Source organism: Nelumbo nucifera, chromosome 1 (assembly GCF_055504915.1).
Source record: "Nelumbo nucifera cultivar China Antique chromosome 1, China Antique-T2T, whole genome shotgun sequence".
In the NCBI taxonomy this organism is placed as follows: domain Eukaryota; kingdom Viridiplantae; phylum Streptophyta; class Magnoliopsida; order Proteales; family Nelumbonaceae; genus Nelumbo; species Nelumbo nucifera.
The window spans coordinates 5,217,099-5,236,850 of NC_142649.1; the positions used below are offsets into that span (position 1 = coordinate 5,217,099).

The 19,752-nt window shown below is 34.9% G+C and overlaps 1 pseudogene across 1 annotated transcript; it reads right to left on the bottom strand.

The window, feature by feature from the left end:
* Positions 1-10,850: 10,850 nt before the first annotated feature.
* Positions 10,851-19,148, bottom strand: LOC104605317 (uncharacterized; annotated as a pseudogene). The gene is made up of 7 exons (XR_002023118.2): positions 18,869-19,148; positions 17,662-17,733; positions 17,459-17,526; positions 14,211-14,367; positions 14,021-14,104; positions 13,195-13,284; positions 10,851-11,237 (listed from the first exon to the last, which is right to left on the bottom strand). The product of XR_002023118.2 is annotated as an uncharacterized LOC104605317 (transcript).
* Positions 19,149-19,752: the final 604 nt, after the last annotated feature.

Consider the following 19,752-nt stretch of genomic DNA (forward strand, 5'->3'; position numbering starts at 1 on the left):
GATCAGGGAAAGTTTATTTTTCTGGGTAAGTGATACCCATTTCCTAGGTGAGTAAATAACTTTCCCACCTAGGGGGAAGTTGTCAACACTTGAATGAGACAAAAATGCCCCTTTTAATAATGGATTTTTATGACTAAAATGGTCATTGCCTTATTTACATGAAAAACTAAAGAGCATGGGTAAATGCACTTCCTCGGGTAAGTGTTTCCCATGAAAAACTTACCCAGGTAACTGTATTTGCCCAGGTAAGTAACTTACCGAGCGAACATGGCCTGAATAATAAGTCAAATTCTTTATAAAATTGCTCCTTATTTACATTTAACTAGATTTGAATTCATAACTTGTAAATTTTCATGGAACATTATATAGACAAATCAGTCTAAATTTCCTTCACCTAAACCTTTGGGATTAAAGTCAAGAAAGTATGGTTCATCTTAGTAGGGAACTTTTTATTAACAAAAAAAATTTATCGACAAATTCAATTAACTCATCGATCCCACATTTCACTCCAAAACTTCTGGAAGATCAAAGTTGGATTTCATCGGACAGATAGGGGACTTTAGACTATGTTTGGTTTGAAGGAAAAAGTATGGAAAGGCAGGGAAATTTATACAAGGTTTGTAATGGTTTCCCTACATTGCCCTTCCTTTCCCTACCTTTTCCTTCAAACCAAACATGGCCTTAGGGATCTTATTGACATGACCATCCATTTCACCTCCTTAGAAGGTACATTCAAGAGAGCAGCATTTTTATCATCTGAAATAATAAGATCAAACTGGCTTGGGAAACCTTCAAAATCTAAAAGCCCTTTGACTGTGTTTTGGAAATGATGTGAATGCAAATTGTAAAGCGTAAAATATGTGTGAATGCAAATATGCAAATAAGTGTGAATGCAAATATGCAAATATGTGTGAATGCAAATAAGTGTGAATGCAAATATGCAAAGTTGGGTTAGTTTTGCATTGACAAATTTACCTTCCTAGCAAACAGACTTTTAGCTGTAATGGGTGAAAACATGAATTCCAATAAAATATATGTCTTTTTTTTTTTATCAAAAGCCCATTTGAATGCAAAATTACTTCTTTTCTATTGATGTACTTTTACATCTCATTATCAATGTAAACATGCATTAGAAAATGTGTTTTCTATCATCTATTAATGCATAAATGCATTGTTGACAAACACAGGCAAAACTGAACCAGAATGCAATTTTACCCTAAACCGGGATTTACACTCCATTTACATTGTTTCCAAACACAACCTTTAAACTTGAAGAAAGACTCAAAATTATCAATAAAGCATTTGACAATTTCCATATGATTAGAAGTTTCAATCACCATTATCCAACTTTATCCAATCTATTGAGATCTGTTGCCTCTGATACGATGTAGCTTTATGACTGCCTGAATCCTCGCATCTAAAAAGATTCATTTTCATGATCTAGTAATTTTCTACTCAAGGCACACAATCTTTCTATTAACTCAAATTTTTGGTGTGAGTTTACTGCATTTCTAGATCATTCAATTATTTATTTCATCAGACTTACGATTTTTATGGAATTAATGGTGAAATTTTACGATGTTCTAATTCTCCATCTTATGTTAAAATTTCTAGAGGCCATTGTTTGGCACAGGATAAAATCTGTAACAAGCATGAAAAGGTTAGTTTAAGTGTGAAGGCAGTCACTTCAGGCACAAAAGTGCCAGAGATTCAACGTTAGAGCCATATCCAGTCCATCCCTTCAAAGATCAGATGCATTTGGTCTTTTGGTAGAAGCCTGATTTATTGATTCAGTGTCATTGACATGCCTCAGTCAATAAGTTCATTCCCGATCTCTTCTTTACATTCCCTTCTCTTTCTTCTTCACTTCACAAGATCATCCTACTAAACATACAATTGATGCATGTTAAATCTACTTTATAGAGTAGGAAAGGAGATCCATTTTATCATTTAATTGGTTTGGATGTTGTTAAAATAGTAACAATACAACCTTAATGTGTAAAGAAAAAGGTAGAACTTTAGAAGTTGTTTAAACAGCCAATCAAATAGAGCATTTGAGCAAAGTAGATATCCATCGCAGACTTGCACTCCAATTAAATGCGGCTCTCAGGGATAAGGGCTGAATGATATGATATGAAAACCTACACAAAGACATGCCTTGTTATGGTCAAAGATGAAGCTAGCAATGCCCATGCCATGCAACAAACAACTGTAGCTATTAGGCAAGCTAGCTAATTAAACATCATGAACAAACCAGTATCACATGAATGATAACCAAGCAGGTGGTATGCATCAAAATTCACAGAGGATTGTGAGTGGTCAAAGCTCTTACCATGTCATGTTTTCTATCGTTTGAAGAAAAGTAATCAAAGTAGAGGGCTTCCCATTCAGATTTACAAAAAGGGCCATTTACTAAAATGCCTCTGTAAAACCTACTTTATAGTTTGTATTTTACTGAAACATCCCTATAATTTGCAACCAACTTAATTGTTCGTTTGTTGGAAGGAAGTGAAAAATGAGAGAATGCCTAATTTATGAGTCAATACCCGTTTAGGAGGTCTTTTATGCAATAGACTTTTGACATTACACGAGTTCAGAAAACCTAACCTAGAAAGCCATTAAGCTATGTTTGACAAAAAATTAGAAAGTCAAAAATAGACTTAATAAGTGAGCAAAAAAATCAACTCTTTGATGGAGCTATCTTAGATAGCTTCTGCAAAGCGGCTCAGTCAATGGGTCAATGCAACCTGATCAACACAAAAGCCCTCCCAGACGAGCCTTAGGCTATGTTTGGTTTGAAGGAAAAGGTATGGAAAGGAAGGGAAATGTAGGAAAACTAATACAAAACTTATATAAGTTTCCCTTCCTTTTCCTACTTTTTCCTTCAAACCAAATAACCTTAAATTGTCAAACAAAATATCTTGAAAATCGAATTGTAGGTTATTGATGAGATCAACTATGGTCATTAAAAGGAAATCAAGTAGTTACAACCCATCTTAAGAAAAAGGACATTATTACTAATGGCGATTGCAAGTAGAGGGATGGAAGATGGCGAGGTTGATGTAAGAGTTGGAGTAGGCCAAGTGAAAGAGGCCACAGAGGGCAACACACAATTAAGTGCCTTCCATAGATTAAGAAACTTGTAGATGTTTATGTGGTGGTCAAGGAAGTTGTACAAACTGGAAGGCAAAGAAATTAAAAGAAATAAGGTCAGAGAGGTATATTATAGTTTGAATGTAGAGAGTGGAAGTGGAGAGAAATTAAATATATTAGATAGAAAGCAAGTTTGCATGAGACGTGTTTGAATATGTGTTTAGAGAATTAGTCCCAACTGCTGTGTTTGAAAACAATGCAAATAAGTATGAATGCAAATATGTAGAGTGTAAAACGGTTCATATAAATTATAAAGTTGGGTTAGTTTTGCACTGACAAATTTACCTTCTTACCGAACAGACTTTTAGCTGTAATGGAAACAAACAGGAATTTTCAATAAAGCATATGCTTTTTTTTTTTATCAAAAGCCCACTTGAATGCAAATTTACTTCTTTTTATTGATGTACTTTTACATCTTATTATCAATATAAATATGTATTGGTCTATCGCTTGTCAATGCATAAATGTAATGTTGTCAAACAAAGGCAAAAGTGAACCAGAGTGCAAATTTATTTATTTTACTAAATTATTCATTTATTTACTTTAATAAATTAAGTAAATTATTTTTCATAAAATTTTATTTATTGAACTTACTAAATTATTAAATTAGTTAATCATTTATTTCACTAACAAATTATTTCTCTCTCTTTCCGAATCCAATATTTAGGGTTGTTATTTTGTTAACAGGTTGGGTCTAGTTTGAGATAACCTGTACCCATCCCATCCTAAAAAATAAATAAACTTTTATTTATTTACTTACTTATTTTACTAATAGGGACGGGGATTAATAGATATACTTGATTGAGGAAAGTGATGGGGATGAGGAGTGAAATTTCTGCCTTACCTTGACCCTTATCGTGCGTATATATATTATATCAAAATATATTTAATTATTTATTTATTTTAAGTAATTTTTTCCAATAAACTTAATTAAAAAAGCTCAGGGATTCTACTACTTTATTCTATATTGCCCCTAAAGTTCCCACCCTACTTTCTTTCTCTCTATCTGTCTCTTTGTCTTTCTCTCCCCCTTTGAGCCTAATATTTAGGGCAATGAAAATGTTAGATTGGATTTTGGGGATAGATTGTACCTATCCCGTCCCAATAATAAATGAAATATTTGTTTAAATTAAATTGTTCATTTATTTATTTCAATAAATTAAATAAATTATTATCAATAAATTTTTGTTTATTTAATTCACTAACCTCTCTCCCCCTCCCCGAGCCCAATATTCTATATATATATATATATATATATATATATATATTAAAAGGATATGGGTGCTCTTTGCACTCAAGAAATGGAATCTATCCGTGCGAGTAGATCCCACATGCGAGCACCCATTTCCAATAATTAATTACAGTAATTAATAGTGTAATTATATAATTACTGATTATGTTACTAATTGATAGTGTAATTATATTACTAATTAATAGTGTAATAACATGCACCCATTTCCTGTATTTAGTTTCTAATTAATTATTAATTAATAACAATAATTACTAATTAAAGATACTGTAATAATTCTTACAATAATTAATTACTGTAATGATACTTGATGAAGGAAGATTTGGCCCGACCTCGTAATCATTCAACATGTGGCAAGGGCAACAGGTCGGCACAACAGCGTGCCCAAAGCGCGAGCACCGGAGGAGCCTGAACTCATTACAAAGAGCCCGAACTCCCTACAAGGAGCCCGAACTCACTACAAGGGGCCCGAACTCCCTACAAGGAGCCCGAACTCCCTACAAGGAGCCCGAACTCTCCCTTGGGCCCCAAGCCTCACACGAATCCATGACCCGAACTGGCCCACCCCATGGCAATTCGGGACACTCCCCTATCCGAACTCAAGACTTCATCTCGCTCACCACTCCAGCCCTTCACCTCCAGGATGCTAGACTGGACAAACGTACCATACCTGACACCGAGGATGTCCGTATCTGAGGGTGACACACCCGACTGACTTGGGATCTGACGCTTGACAGCCGCACTTCAACGGCCACCTGCCGCCGCCACCCGCCACTATCGTCACCAGCCGCAGAGACGGCTCCGACAAAGAGAGCAGTGGTGGTTCTGCCCAGCCAGAGGGGATCACATCCGAACTGGCATGAGCTTAGAAATAATCATACCCGACCTGACAAAAGCTTAGAAATGAGTGCGCGAGGTGATTATAAAAGGCTCCCTACTCCCCAAGAACAAAGTATGCGAACTTGGCACCATCTGGTTTTATCTTGCCTTTGAAGAATTCTAACTTGAGCTTCGGAGCATCCATACCGGGTTCCCCCCGAAGCTTCCTCATCTTCTCCGTTTCAGGTCCCCTGTAGTTCCGTTCAGAGGCAAGGTCGTTGACAGCTAGGACCAGCCGGATTGTGCACCATCAATACTCTAATAATAATTACTGATTATCACAATAATTTAACAAATATATAATTAGTGATTATAAATAATAATTACTGTTATTATAAATATTTTTAATAACTAGATATTTACTTTAATTTTACTTTAAATTAAAATTATAAATATTGTTATTAAAAAATACTGTTAATAAATTTAGTAAACCAATTTTAATAATTACTTATTATTACAGTAATTTAATAAATATATAATTAGTGATTACAATTACTAATTACTGTTATTATAAATATTGTTAATGAATAGATATTTACTTAAATTTTACTTTAAATTAAAGTTATAAATACTGTTATTAATAAATATAGTAATTATTGTTATACTCAAAATAATAAAAAATGTTATTAAAACTATTGTTATTGATTATTTAATAAAATATTATAATTACTGACTATAACTAATAAATACTGTTATTTAATTTAGTTTTGGTAATTATTAATTTAATGAATATTATTAATAAATCCTATTCAGAAATTTAATAATTACTGTTATATTAAAAATGACTAAATAATATTATTAAAACTATCATTAATGATTATTTAATTAAATAGTATAATTACTTACTATTATTGATAAATGTTGTTAATAACGTTTTGACAACCGACTCTTCGACCGTTTAGATCGAAAGGATGGCCCACTCTGACAACAAAAATTACAAGCAAAAAATTATGGAACCATTCTGGCCACCAGTTTTTGGGTCGACGGTTCGACCATTTGGTTCGAACGGACAGTCCATTTTGACAACAAAAATTATATGCAAAAAATTGAGTTTGTGAGGTCCATTAAGTAGTATCATACATGCTTTGTCATCTGAGTGTGTGACTCATACAACTCGAAAACGGAACCGTTTTCGCCACCGGTTTTCGGATCAATGATTCGGTTCAAACGGACAACCCATTCTGACAACAAAAAATTATAAACAAAAATTTACAGAATTGTTTTGGCCACCAATTTTCAGGTCAGTGGTTCGATCGTTTGGTTTGAATGGACAGTCTGTTCTGACAACAAAAATTACAAGCAAAAAATTGAGTGTGTGAGGTCTATTGAACAGTATCATACATGTTGTCATTCGAGCGTGTGACTCATACGACCCAAAAATGAAACCATTATGGCCACCGGTTTTTTGATTGACGATTCGACCATCCAGTTCTGACAACAAAAATTAAAAAAATAAAAAAAATAGCCAAAAACCATTGAACGGGTCAATGGGTTGACGGTTTGACCACTCAGGTCAATGGGTCGTTGACTGATTCAATGGTTGGCCGGGTCAATGGGTCATTGACCGATTCAATGGTTTTTAACTACAGACCAAGATTAAAATAAAACGGAATCAATTGCCTAGATGGCCAATTAAAAAAATAAAAAACAGCCAAAAACCATTAAACATGTCAATGGGTCAATAATTCGACTGATTAAATCAATGAATGATTGACCGATTCAACAATTTTTTGTCAGAAACCAAATTAACAGGTCAACAGCCTGCGCCTGCGAAGCAAGGCCCTCCGCTAGGTTTTATTTAAAAGGAAAAGAGGAGCGGAAAGAATATGAATTCCTCACCGTACGTCCGTGATGAAACGATTTGATTTCTAGTAAATAAAAAATAATAATAAAAAGAAAAGGAAGGTAATTTGGTTTCTGACCTTAACTTATTTAAACTATTCCTCACCTTAACTTATTTAAACTATTCAATATATCCATTACAATCCGAATTCAATTCGAATCCAATACAAATCCAAATGGATGAAATCCGATTCAAATTCAAATATTTGAATCTACCCATATTGAGCCCCATTTGATCAGTGTGCAGCCCTAGTTCTGCCCCTGTTTCATGTCTTCCATATGTACTTCTAAAAACAATTTCTTTCTCATGTCTGTTGATTAAAGATAATGCAGGGCAGCCAACCTCAGCCTACATAAGAAGCAGTCTGTCTTTCAGATAATGCTGTTTGAAATTAAATGTTATTAATTAGAAGCAATTCCTTTTACCGATCCATATTTTTACACCGGTCGGTATCAAGTATCGACAATTACACGACCCAAACGAATTGATTAAGTCGGTATCAAGTATCGACAATGACAATCATGGCTCGGTGATAATTCGCAATGAGGTAGAGAAAGCCAATCAGTTCCACAATTACACGACCCAACTAGGAACGAAGCCGAACAGAAAATCTAAAAAGCGATTACCCAGTGGAAGAAGGGACAACCGCCGGCCAGGATTAGACGAATAACTGATGAGATTAGCTTTGATGGGTGGAAATTGGAATCCACTTTTACTGAACTGCATCAGTTTAATGACAACAGTTTAGATTGCGACAAACAATTTGGATTTTGGATGGTACAATGCGAAGGGATTTTGGATTGCGACAAACTGCATCAGTTTATTCATATTAGAAGGGTTGTAGATCAATCCAAACCTGACACAACCTATTCTTTAAAACAAAAGTTGGATTAGGAAGGGGATTGATGGCCTGTATATTATATTATATATGATACATCTGCTGTTATATTATATATATGATACAAACAAGACAAATATGTTTATAGAAGAGGGAGAGGAGAGAGGCTGATGATTAAGAGTTTAAGACTAGAGTATTCATGTATCAATGCATGCATTTGTAAATTTGGCAGGCAAAGGTCCAATCTGAACCCTAACTCAACCAACCCAATTAGGTTAAGGCTAGGTTGAGTGTTCTAGTGGTGGGTAGGTGTTGGTAGTGTTCTTGTGGGTGTAGTAGTATATTTTTCAAATTGGGTACAAAATTTGCATCCTCATCGCTTGGTGACCTAGTTTTTTTATAAAGGTGCAACAATACTTGGGTCATGTTTAGAAGTGTTTATGTTAAAAATAAGTGTTTATTCAAATTAGCATTTATTTGCATTTGATATCTAACTTTTCAAGTGCTTATCTTTTAATAAGCACTTATTTCATATTGGGTGTTTGGTAGTCTTTTTCTCCAATAAGCACTTGTACAAGTATTTGTGACTATTTTGTCCTTCATTTTCTTTCAAATTTTACGAAAGCAATTTTTCAAAAGTGCTTTTATGAAAGCACTTTTGCAAAAGTACATTTTGTAAAAGTACTTTTGTAGAAGTGATTTTGTAAAAATACTTTCGTAAAAGTGATTTTATAAAAGTACTTTCGTAAAAGTACTTTTACTAAAGTGCTTTCATAAGTACTTTTGCAAAAGTACTATAAAATTCAATTAGGGATAATTTTATAAGTGGTATTTTAAAATTCAATTAGGGATAATTTTGGAAGAAAAAAATTAAATAAGTACTTATTGTATAAGGACTTAAAAAAAGATGGAAAATTGTGCTTAACAATAAGCCCTTATTTTTAAAATAAGCACTTATTTCGGGCTTATTTTCCAAACACCAATAAGTGCTTAATGGCCCAAATAAGCACTTATTTTTAAGCACTCCCAACCATGGCCTTAAAACAATAAACATCTAGCCTGGCCTAAAATATGGTCTCACACCCTCTACTAGATCAATAGCAACCTTCTACACCAATTTGCCTTCCACTTCAAAATTAAAGTGACTTTTCTATCACCAAACTAGATCAATAGCCTGACCTAAAATTAAGCATCACCCTCTCCTATCCTAGATCAATAGCCTAGCCTAAAATATGCTCCTCTATCACCAAAGTTAAAGTGCCATGGCTCTCATCATCATTAGCAACCTTTTATAAATAAGCAAGTTACTCCCAGCCGGTTGAATAATTCGAACCATCGCCCAGCCAAGTTTCTGGGTCTGGTTCATTCAAGACTCGCCAGATAGTCAAAATTGTTGACTTGTTCAAAAACCATTTGACCCAGCCGTTTTGACGGTTGACCCGTTCGACCCGATCATCGGGTCGTGGGTTGCACACTCAATGTATGCAAACTTTTGGAAGCCATAACTTTGCACTCCGATGTCCGATTGGGGTTTTTTTATTTTAGTAATTTTTTGAGATTTATGCGTTCCAAGGAGTCGTAGATGCCTTTCCCCGCTATTTTTTTTTGCCTCAAATTGTAATTTTTAATATTTTTATAAATAAAAAGAATTAAAACTGAATTAAAAAACATAAATTAAGTATAAAAATATATATAACATATCTAAAATATATTTATACATTATTTATTAATAAAATATATATTTACACACATATATGTACATATATATATTGGAACTGGCTAGAACTGGCCAGTTTATACGAGTAGAATGGCCAAAAAACAATATTCAAAATATATTTTGTATGTTCAACTGTTTCTAATATGGAGATAAATTGAAAAGTTGAATCTTTAGGTTGTATTTGGTTGTAGTGAAATTTTATTTGCATTAGTACAAATGCATGAGAGTGCAAATGAAAAAAATGCAAATCAATTATGGTTAAATTTTATTTTGGGTTTTACATTATTCTATTTTAGGTCTTATTTTACTTGTTTGTAATGCAATTTGAAATAAAAATAAATCATAATTTGCACCGAAAACATTTGCACTATCATGGTTTTGTATATAGTACAAATAAATTCGCATTGCAACCAAAGACAGCATTAATGATTGGAATTGGAGTGCAAAGAGATGCCACTTTCTTTTTATTCTGTTTGGTCAATGGTTGAATTCAGTGAAAATGAAAGTGGAGAGTACGCTTACCAAATTTCTTCAAGCGTTAGGTTGGATCCATCCAGGTTAGGTCTGGTTCAGGTCAGCTTTAATCCAAACCCCCGAACTCTGAGCACTTGTGTTTTGGCGCATTCTTTTCCTCGGGGCATTGCCAAGGAACAGGATTTTTGCTGCCCCACTTGAATAGACAAGACAGACCAATTATCATACAAATTCTATATATTCACTTCTCAATGCAATGACAGATGCTTCATAAATCATTCATCATGGTAACGCTGCAGTCTGCACTACATACCATCCAATTATCCAAGTGGTGGTGGCTTCATAAATCATTCATCATGGTAATGCTTCATAAATCATTACCGTCACTAGTACGGTAATGAGGGTGGTCCATTCAACAACTATGGATTTCATTGTAGAACAGTGTACAAGATTGAGTCTCACAGTTGAATAAATACTACCAAAGGACTTGCCAAGCATTCCAGATGTAGGACCTAGAAACCAAATGGAGATCCCCACCCCCTTTCCTCTCTACCTCCCCCACTTATTCAAAAAATATATATATATATGGAAACAGGAAGAAATTATGAAATATTGAAGTCATGGATATCCGTCATGATTTCCACATGGAACATTTGCAGAACCAGATGACATAACAGAAACACATTCCTGAGTTTAAAGCTTCTCTTTTCCAACTGATCCAAAAATATCCCTACAGGTCTCAGACCTGAACTCTCTCTCCTGTATGTATATACACCATGAACTTTTCTTTTTTTGGTTGTAACATACAAACTAACTTATCGACTAGTTTTTGGGCCTTTCCAAATCATGTTGGCACGCTTTTGAAAAATGGTTTAAAAAGTGAAGCATAATTTGTATGTAGAATTTTGTGCCACACACAAAGAAGATTCCATTTGTGGATAAATACAACTTTATCGACTGGCTTTCAGGCATATGCTTTTGGGCCAATTCTTGGCAATCTTGATCTAAATACAACTTCAAGACAATACAATATACAGAATAGCTTGGCTGTTGTTGAGTTGAAATCAGCAATGGTTTATCATCCCTGTGACAGAGAGGCATAGATCAGATATACATTCCAATTGCCAACTAAAGGGTACTCGAACAAAAAGGAAAGAATGAATAAACTTGTCAGGTGACAGGATTTTGGTATTGATCTAGGGTCAGATGTCCAAGGTTTCATAAATCACAACTCAGGTTGTGCAGCTTTAAACTATTGGAAAGGAACTCCTCAATTAGGGGATTTATAGAGAATATCATGTTTCACATATTCAAATTATAAGCCTACGTATAAATAACATTGCACTGATCTTTTTCTCTTAGTCTACAAGAGCAACAAATATCAGCAATGGGCACTCGATATATACCCTCCAGTCCCAGTGACTGTCATCAAAAAGTTTTCTCTAGAATGGACAAGTGGACAACCTTAGATGACTACCTAAGGAAGACGCCATCAAAACCCTTGATTATGTTTGTTGCTATTTTTGTGTTCCCTGTAATCATTATAAACTAGAGAATGACTCCATATTAAGTATGGGGCAACTACACCTATGTCATTTTGTGTTTGATTTACTATTTATATGACATATTTAATTTGAGTTCCTTATTTAAAAAAAATTAAATCAAGTTTAATTTGTAAACTATTTTATCTAGAAGAAAGAGTCCCATGTCCATTGAATTGGGTATTTTTTTGGATAGGTAGACAAATGTATGAAGAAGCTAACACTTCAACTTTTGAAAGTGGAGTTAACTATTCTCACTATTTCTCAGAGTGGGTGGACACATGTCTAAAGAAGAAAGCTTCAATTTGAGAGTAGATAGACTTTTGATTGAGAGTGGGAGCAATCCACTTCTCAGATGCTCTTTCTTAAAAAACAAAATGCCAAAACCAAACCAGCCCAGTCTGACCTGGGTCACAGGCTAGCAACCGAGCCAGACCTTGAATCAAGTGTAAAGGTCAGTGGCTGATAGCTGTTGGCATCTGGCCACTTATGCTGACAAGCATTCTAAAAAATTCTTTACTTAGGGGAAAAAAAAAAAGAAAAATATATAAATAGAGGGACCTGTTTCCAAATGGGCACCCCCCCCCCCCAAAAGGCCGGATTTTGTCTCTCCCCTCTCTTGCCCAGATTCTTTCTCCTTTCAATCCAAATCCAATACCCACTTTTTCCTTCTCTCTGACCTTCACCGACTTTCTATCCTCACCAAACCATTGCCATTTCCCAGACTTTCAGGGGTCCGACCATGGCTGCCTTGTCCATGGAATTACACTAGATCTAGGAAGGGGTTGTGGACTAGCTAGATACAGACTTTTTTTTACAAAGAGATTGCTCCTGAGACTCGTGCCAACTTTCTCATATTTGTCAGACCAAGATATTCCACTGCACAAAGCATGACTTGCCCCTAATACATGCATACATATAGTATGGGAAAAAGCTTCCACATTCAGGTTAGCTAATGGACCTTCCTTACACAACCCACATATTTTTGCCATATTGAGGGATCTTGTGCCCAATCTAGATCATCCACCACACAGGGACCCACTGGATTGATCCACAATCCATATAAGTCATTCAAAATTTTAATTTTTTTAGTAGAAGTTTACCTATAAAATAATGCTTATTTTGCAGACATGGAAAATTGTTATAATTGGAAATTTTTTCCATGGAGGAATTCAGGGACTCGGATTGGATATCATTTTTTGGAGTATCTGCCTACAAGGAAGGATGGGCGGATATGGTGGAATATTGACCAAGAAAATTATGTCAAATCAGATTCATGTGCCACACCCACTACAACAGAATCAGCTACTGACAGCAGTTTAAACCCGCATATTTCCATGCCATAATTGGTGTTAGCATCTTTTTGTTTCAGATCATTTGAGGGTTCTCCATCACTTCGCCAAAAACCATTGAAGCTTCTGGGTTTTCTTGGGACCCTGAAATATCAAAAAAAAACTATCCATCCCTGACTAACAACTTGATGCGAAATTGAAAACACACCTGTCTCCTCTTTCTGCTATGTATAATGTAACATGAGCAGGCTATGACATAGCATGGTAGAACAAAGCCAGCCAACTGAAGAACAGAAACCTGAAAATAAAATTTATTCAATACCACTTCACCCATTTATAAATAGACAAATAGCATATGATGTCTAGTTTATATTCTTGTTTCATGCATGTTATGCATATATAGCATACAATTACAAGTATTTCTTTTTATAAAGCATAGATTTGAATGCATTTGTCTAAATGATATAAAATTTCAAAATGAACAGCTACCAATTATGGCTGCAAGTCAGATTGCCCAATTTGAAGAATTTCAATTACATCAGGCTCAGATTAGGTTTCGGGCCTATATAAAATTTAATAATTTCCAAAGTCAGCCCTATCCAAGTTTCATACTACCAATGATCATCACATTGTCAAACTGCATATGCTGCATTGACAAAGTATGCAAAAAGCTAGTAGTACCATACTAATCTAGAAAGACATGTTCTACATCAACCTCTCATTATGTAATTCAAGTCCAGATGGCATGATATAGTTATCCTATCAAGAGCTTTGGGTAAAGGGTTTTCCTTCCAAGTAATTTATGCATCTACCACTCATGACTAATATTAAAAGAAATAATGAAATTTACTTGTCATCAATAGCTTTTTGAACAACTACGGAGGGATAGTCTTCCAAGATCAGAATATCAATTTTTTACTTGTTCAGAGCATTTTTCACCTGTATTTTCATAATTGTATGCACATTTATATGGTCATGCGCATCTGAATGTATACATAATATACTAAATATTGTCAAAGCACCAGTAGACTCACATTTAAGTAAGTTGATGCTTCCTGCACCAAGCCAGAGCCCTTTGTGATCATCACAACATGGTGAATTAGAAGGATTAGCATCAACTGCAAAGATAAGCAAACTCACATTATCAATCTCCCAGTGGTGTAAAATCTTATAAGCATAAAAAATACGAGTAATATTTCTTTATGAAAGAAGGAATATGCATACAATGAGAGCAATGGAGCGGAAGAAGGCAACAGCTCCAGTGTTTGCCGCAGCATATTCGTCATATTGTGATAAAAGTAACCAATGCTCTGCAGCAGTTAGAGCTAGAAAACGTGCCTCATGAAGATCAATCTGTTGGCCCCATGCTTGTCTAATTGAACTGAAAGAAATAAAATATGAAAAGGAAAAAATATGGTGAACTTCCTAAGCAAAAATAGTGGATTGGACATGTATCCAAAAAAATGCACAGATGGAAAAACCAAGGCAATTTAAGGAGAACGCTCAAACAAGTAACAAAGTCTCAAGGAACCATTCAATCTAAAAGCTTAAGCTGTTAGGTGAGGTCCCTGAATAGGTTTTTATTCTTTAACATGCCCCCTCACACGAAAGCCCATTGGGCTTGAAGTGTGGACAAGCACAGGCTCAGCCAAAACCTGTGATGAAATTTAATTAATTATAATGGGGGCAACGAGGATCAAACACTAGACCACTTGATCAAATACAATCTGATACCATCTCAAGGAATCATTCAACCTAAAAGCTTAAGCTGTTATCAGAGGTCCCTGAATAGGTTTTATTCTCTAATGCAACGAAAACGTCATGACCAAACAAAACACAAAGATAAATAAAGAAAGAAAAGGACAAGCATTTCAGCAATTAGTTGCTATAATTAGGTAGCATATATTGAGGCTAAAAAACACCATATAAAAATGGGATTCACAATTCAACGGATCTCAAGAGTGTATCTGAATAATAAAAATCTTCTCGAATCATTATTTCCTGTGAAAAGTTGGGGAGCAGGTGGAACTTCATTTAGGTAAAAAAAAAAATATGCAATAACTTTGAGGTCCCAGTACACAGAATGGCACATTAAGGAAATTAACCGTAAGGACATCATTTAAACACAAAATTAAAGACTCAGAGTTCTTTCAATTTCTTCCAATCAAACATTTAAGCAAAGTTCCAGTCAGAATATTGTCCAAATCAAATTCAAACCCAAGACTTGAAGCATTATCCTTCACTCATGCAATACACATGGACCAAAAATGTGCATCTCTAGATTATTTGCCTCATAAATGTGACATAGCCTGATAGCCAGACCATCAATCTGATCCCAAATTGCCTCATAAAAGGCCAAAACCTACATTACAAAGGGAAAGAATTAATGACAACAGTTACTGGTTTGAGAATTGCATAAGTATTAAGACTCAAATGGAATAGTTACTGGTTTGAATATTGTCTAACTATTATGACTTAAATGGGTAAAGTTGTTCACATTTTCTGGTTATGCCTTCCCTAGAGGTAATTCAAATTCAAAAATATAAAACAAAGGCAAAGTGACTGGTCTCAATTAACAGGTCATTCAAACTTCCGAGTCTAGCCCTGTCAGTGTCAATGCTTCACACTCTGCATACTTTAACATTCTAATGATGCTCCAATCAATGTCCAAAAAGAATTATTGCACACTCCTAGACAATGTGTAATGATAAAAAGCACATCTGTGCCGGCACTATAGAGTTTCCAAGATCTTTTTTCCTGTAAACCTTCCAAGTTTTCTTTTCTTGTAATATTTATCATGTTGTAAAATTACTTACATAATTTAATATTACTTCAATAAATTTTGATAGTGTTATGGGCCCGGGAATAGGATCTCGTCACGGGTCGGTCTACGGGGAAAACCTCCTGTTTTCCCTTGTTCCTCCCTGCTCTTGATGAACTTATCTTGGCACCCTAATGGTGATTTGTCCAAGAGATCACCTAACTCTCCTTACTCTCTTTCTTGACTGAAATTTTCGATATCCTCATTCAATAATGGTGCCTCCTTAAATAGGAGATTACAAGAGTCCTAATCTTAGGGAGTCTCCTTGCTGAATAGGAGACTTTCAGTTCTATCTTGCTAAGGATAAGATAAGCTAATCCTAATCTGATAATCTACTAACAAGATAAGATAAGAGCAATAGAATAAAATAAGAACAAGCAAGATGATCTAATCTAATCTAGATAAGGCTGTTGTTGCCGAACTAGGTAGGATGAGAATCATTGAATCACTGCTGCTGCTGGCGGTGGGTCAGGTGCCTATTGCTGGCGGTGGCGATGATACATCTTCCCGAGGAATGCATCCATAACAGATAGTTATTAGTTACTGACCAAAAATATTCAATATTGATTTATAGTTGCATTATCATTATGTGATTTATAGAGGTTGGCAAGTTGCACACTGAATACTTGGCACTGGTGCTGAAGTAACAAAACCAATAAATAGGAAGGCCATGTATAGTATTAGTATAAGATGGCCGGAAGTAGCAAAATTACCAACATGCCCTTACAACTCATGATATCCATTTTATTACTTCCAAGTTCCACCTAATACTCTTCTTAGTTCTTGTTAGTTTCTGATGAACAACCAACAGCATACCATAATTTGGAGTATAATCTGAAAATAAGTTATAATGTATGGTTCAATGGGATGCATAGAGGTAGACCATCCTAACAAAAACAAGAATGTCAAGAATATGCATGTAAACTTTATGAGCGGTCCTTATTGGTTCCCTCCCCCCCCCCCCCCCCCCCTCCCCTCAAAAAATAAATAAATAAAGGGAAATAATAAGCAACAACCTTAGAGGCCATTTTTTAGTGTAACGACAAAATCAAGGGATTGCAAGTAGGAGAATGCAGCTTCAAGTCTGAGAATGTCCATTTCATGTTAAAAATAGGCTAAAGGTTAGGCCCATATTGATTCCACCCCTCCCAAAGGGCCAATTTTGGGCAATGGCCCTTCTAATAAGTAACAACTTTATTTTCGTAATTAGCATACTTCTATCATTTTTTTGAATGCTATTACACTGTATAGTCACTGAATTAGGAGAGTCTCCCTTTTCCACGGTAATAAAAAATTACAAATATACATTACCTTCTCTAAAAATACAACCTTATAATCAACAACAACAACAACAATACTAAGTAACAATTTGAACTGTTAAAAAGACCCAAATATTCTAAAACATGTTAACTACACTATAAACAAAATTTTGAGTGAACAAATTTATCAGAAAGATACCATGTAAAGAAGGGAAAATAATAGAGCAAAAGATGGAAGGAAATGAATTTCCACTGAAAGCTACTACATAATTTTCTTTTCACATCAAGCCTGCTAATTACTAGACCTAAGAAGGTCTATAAAACTATTACAACATGTAGAAATTGCACAGATAAAAGAAATAGGACTAAGGAGTAATTAATCTCAAAGATACCTAATATCAATTGCCATGCCATCGGGATTGGCTCTGGTAGGTGGAAGAGAGTAATTAGGCGAAAATACCTAACAAACAATGAAAAACACAAAGTTTTATACTTCAAAATGTGTTCATATATACTTTCATAGAAACATGTAATGAAAGGATAGAAAATAATGTATAAACTAATAAAACTAATATTCTACAAATCAAAATCTAACCTGATTGCAGATTTCGCAGGTGATATCACCTTTCTTGTTGCACCATCTCTGGATGCACTTCCTGTGAGCAAACTGCATGCCAATAAATGGAAAGAAGAGGTTGGTAGGCCATTGACAACTCCTGAGCTCAAATTATAAGACCCAAATGAACAAAAAGACCAACAATGTAGATATAGACAATGCAGAACTACAAAACCAATATAATGCTCAGACTGGAGATGCTAAAAAGCTACCATTGAAAAATAACAAAAAAAAAATCAAGTATAATTATAATAAGACTCATCGATATAAAATATGAGCGACCAAAGCTTAAAAGGTAGCGGCTCATAGAAGATAAAAAACAAAATGAAGCCTAAATGACATAATTAATGGACAAGTGCACACATAATCACTAACTTTAAGTATAAAAGAAAACCAGAAATAACAAACCAACTCTTCTCCAATGAGAAATGCAGTATAGAAATTTTTTATGTTCTTCAGAACTAGTCAAGAAAATCCAGCATGCAAAACCAACCAATATAAAAAACCACGTTAAAAATAGAGAAACCCCAATGGAACAAAGTTAAAAAGCTCCACGTGCTAATTCTCAGAGCCCCAGGTGGGGAAAAAAAAAGAAAAAGAATAAAGAAACTGCAAAGCTAAGGCCCTAAAGCTAGGAAAGTCGACCAAAACTGACCAAAAAAAGTGGAACTAAACCCCAGGGAGGAAAAGTAAATAGTCTCGAGGTCATCCGCACAGAGACTAATATCCCAATGGCATATCGATATGAACAAATTAGAAGGCATAGAATTTAACGGAAACAGAAGAACTCAGAGACTACTAAACAAGAATAAACAATAGTCTCAAATATCCCAAAGAATGCACCATTTAACCCAGTGGCCCAATGTTTCAAATGCAAAAACACAGAAGACCCAAAAAATTTAGCACCTTTTTGAGGTAACCCACAAAACCCAAACTTTAAAAGATGATAAAAATGAAAATCGAAAGAATGAGAAACAAAAAACAACATAGGTCTATAGAAATCGATGTCACATTGAGAGAGAGAGAGAGAGAAAGAAGGCCCTATTAAAAGTCAAAATCCGAACACTAAATCAACAAAATTTGCGAAAAAAAAAAGCAAGGATTGAAACAACCCAGAACATTAAAAAAATAACAAAAGAAAAGCTCAACCCATAAGATATTAAGAGAAACCCAGAAAGAACAAGACCTTAAGGGTGCCACTACAACCACAAGGAGCTTCCATTTCATGCTCTTCGCCTTCCTCCTGACAAATCCTGCACTCAATCATCTCCCCCTTCTTGTCTTCTTTCTTCGAACAACCCTCTCCATTATTCTTCACAGAAACTCCATTATTTACAGACACGTTCTCCATTCCATCACCCCAAGCCGTCCTCCCGTAACCTTCATTAGCAGAATCGAGACACGTAGAAGCAATAATCCTATTCAACACAGACCATAAAATCATCCACCATGTCGACTCTCCTCCCCTCCCTTCGAGCAACAGAAGGGCAAAAGTAAAAAAACAAAACAAGAGCAGGTGTGTGTTTAAAAAGAAAATTAGAAAACAAAACAGTTGCACGGGCAAGATTTACAAGATCGATCGGTCCCTCGATCCTCAGACAGTTCGCACTTCGCAGTATTCAAATTACATTCACAAAATCTCCAAACGGCAAAATACCAACGACAATTCATTATTCATGTGTAGTTATAGTTCCCAATATACCCATAAAATTAAAATAATTCCTAATAATTTACAACTTAATTATGACAATTGTGTCAATTCAATACCAGAATTGATATTTTTGGGACCGGTGAATCTTGAAAATGCCCCTATTCACCGAAAAACCTGACAAAATTAGAGATTAATCCAAGCTAGTAAGTAGAACTAAAACAAAGGAAACAAACAATGTTTGATTCTATATTTGCCTGCTTATGAAAGTAATGCAGGTTTTGTCTAGGAATTGGGCCAATTTGGTTGATCTAGGAAGCATCAAAAGATTGGTTAGGGAAAAGGTTGAGTGCTACTTCAAAACTCTAACTGGCTAGATTTTCTATCAAGATGATACACTCAAAATGCTGATTGAAAAAATC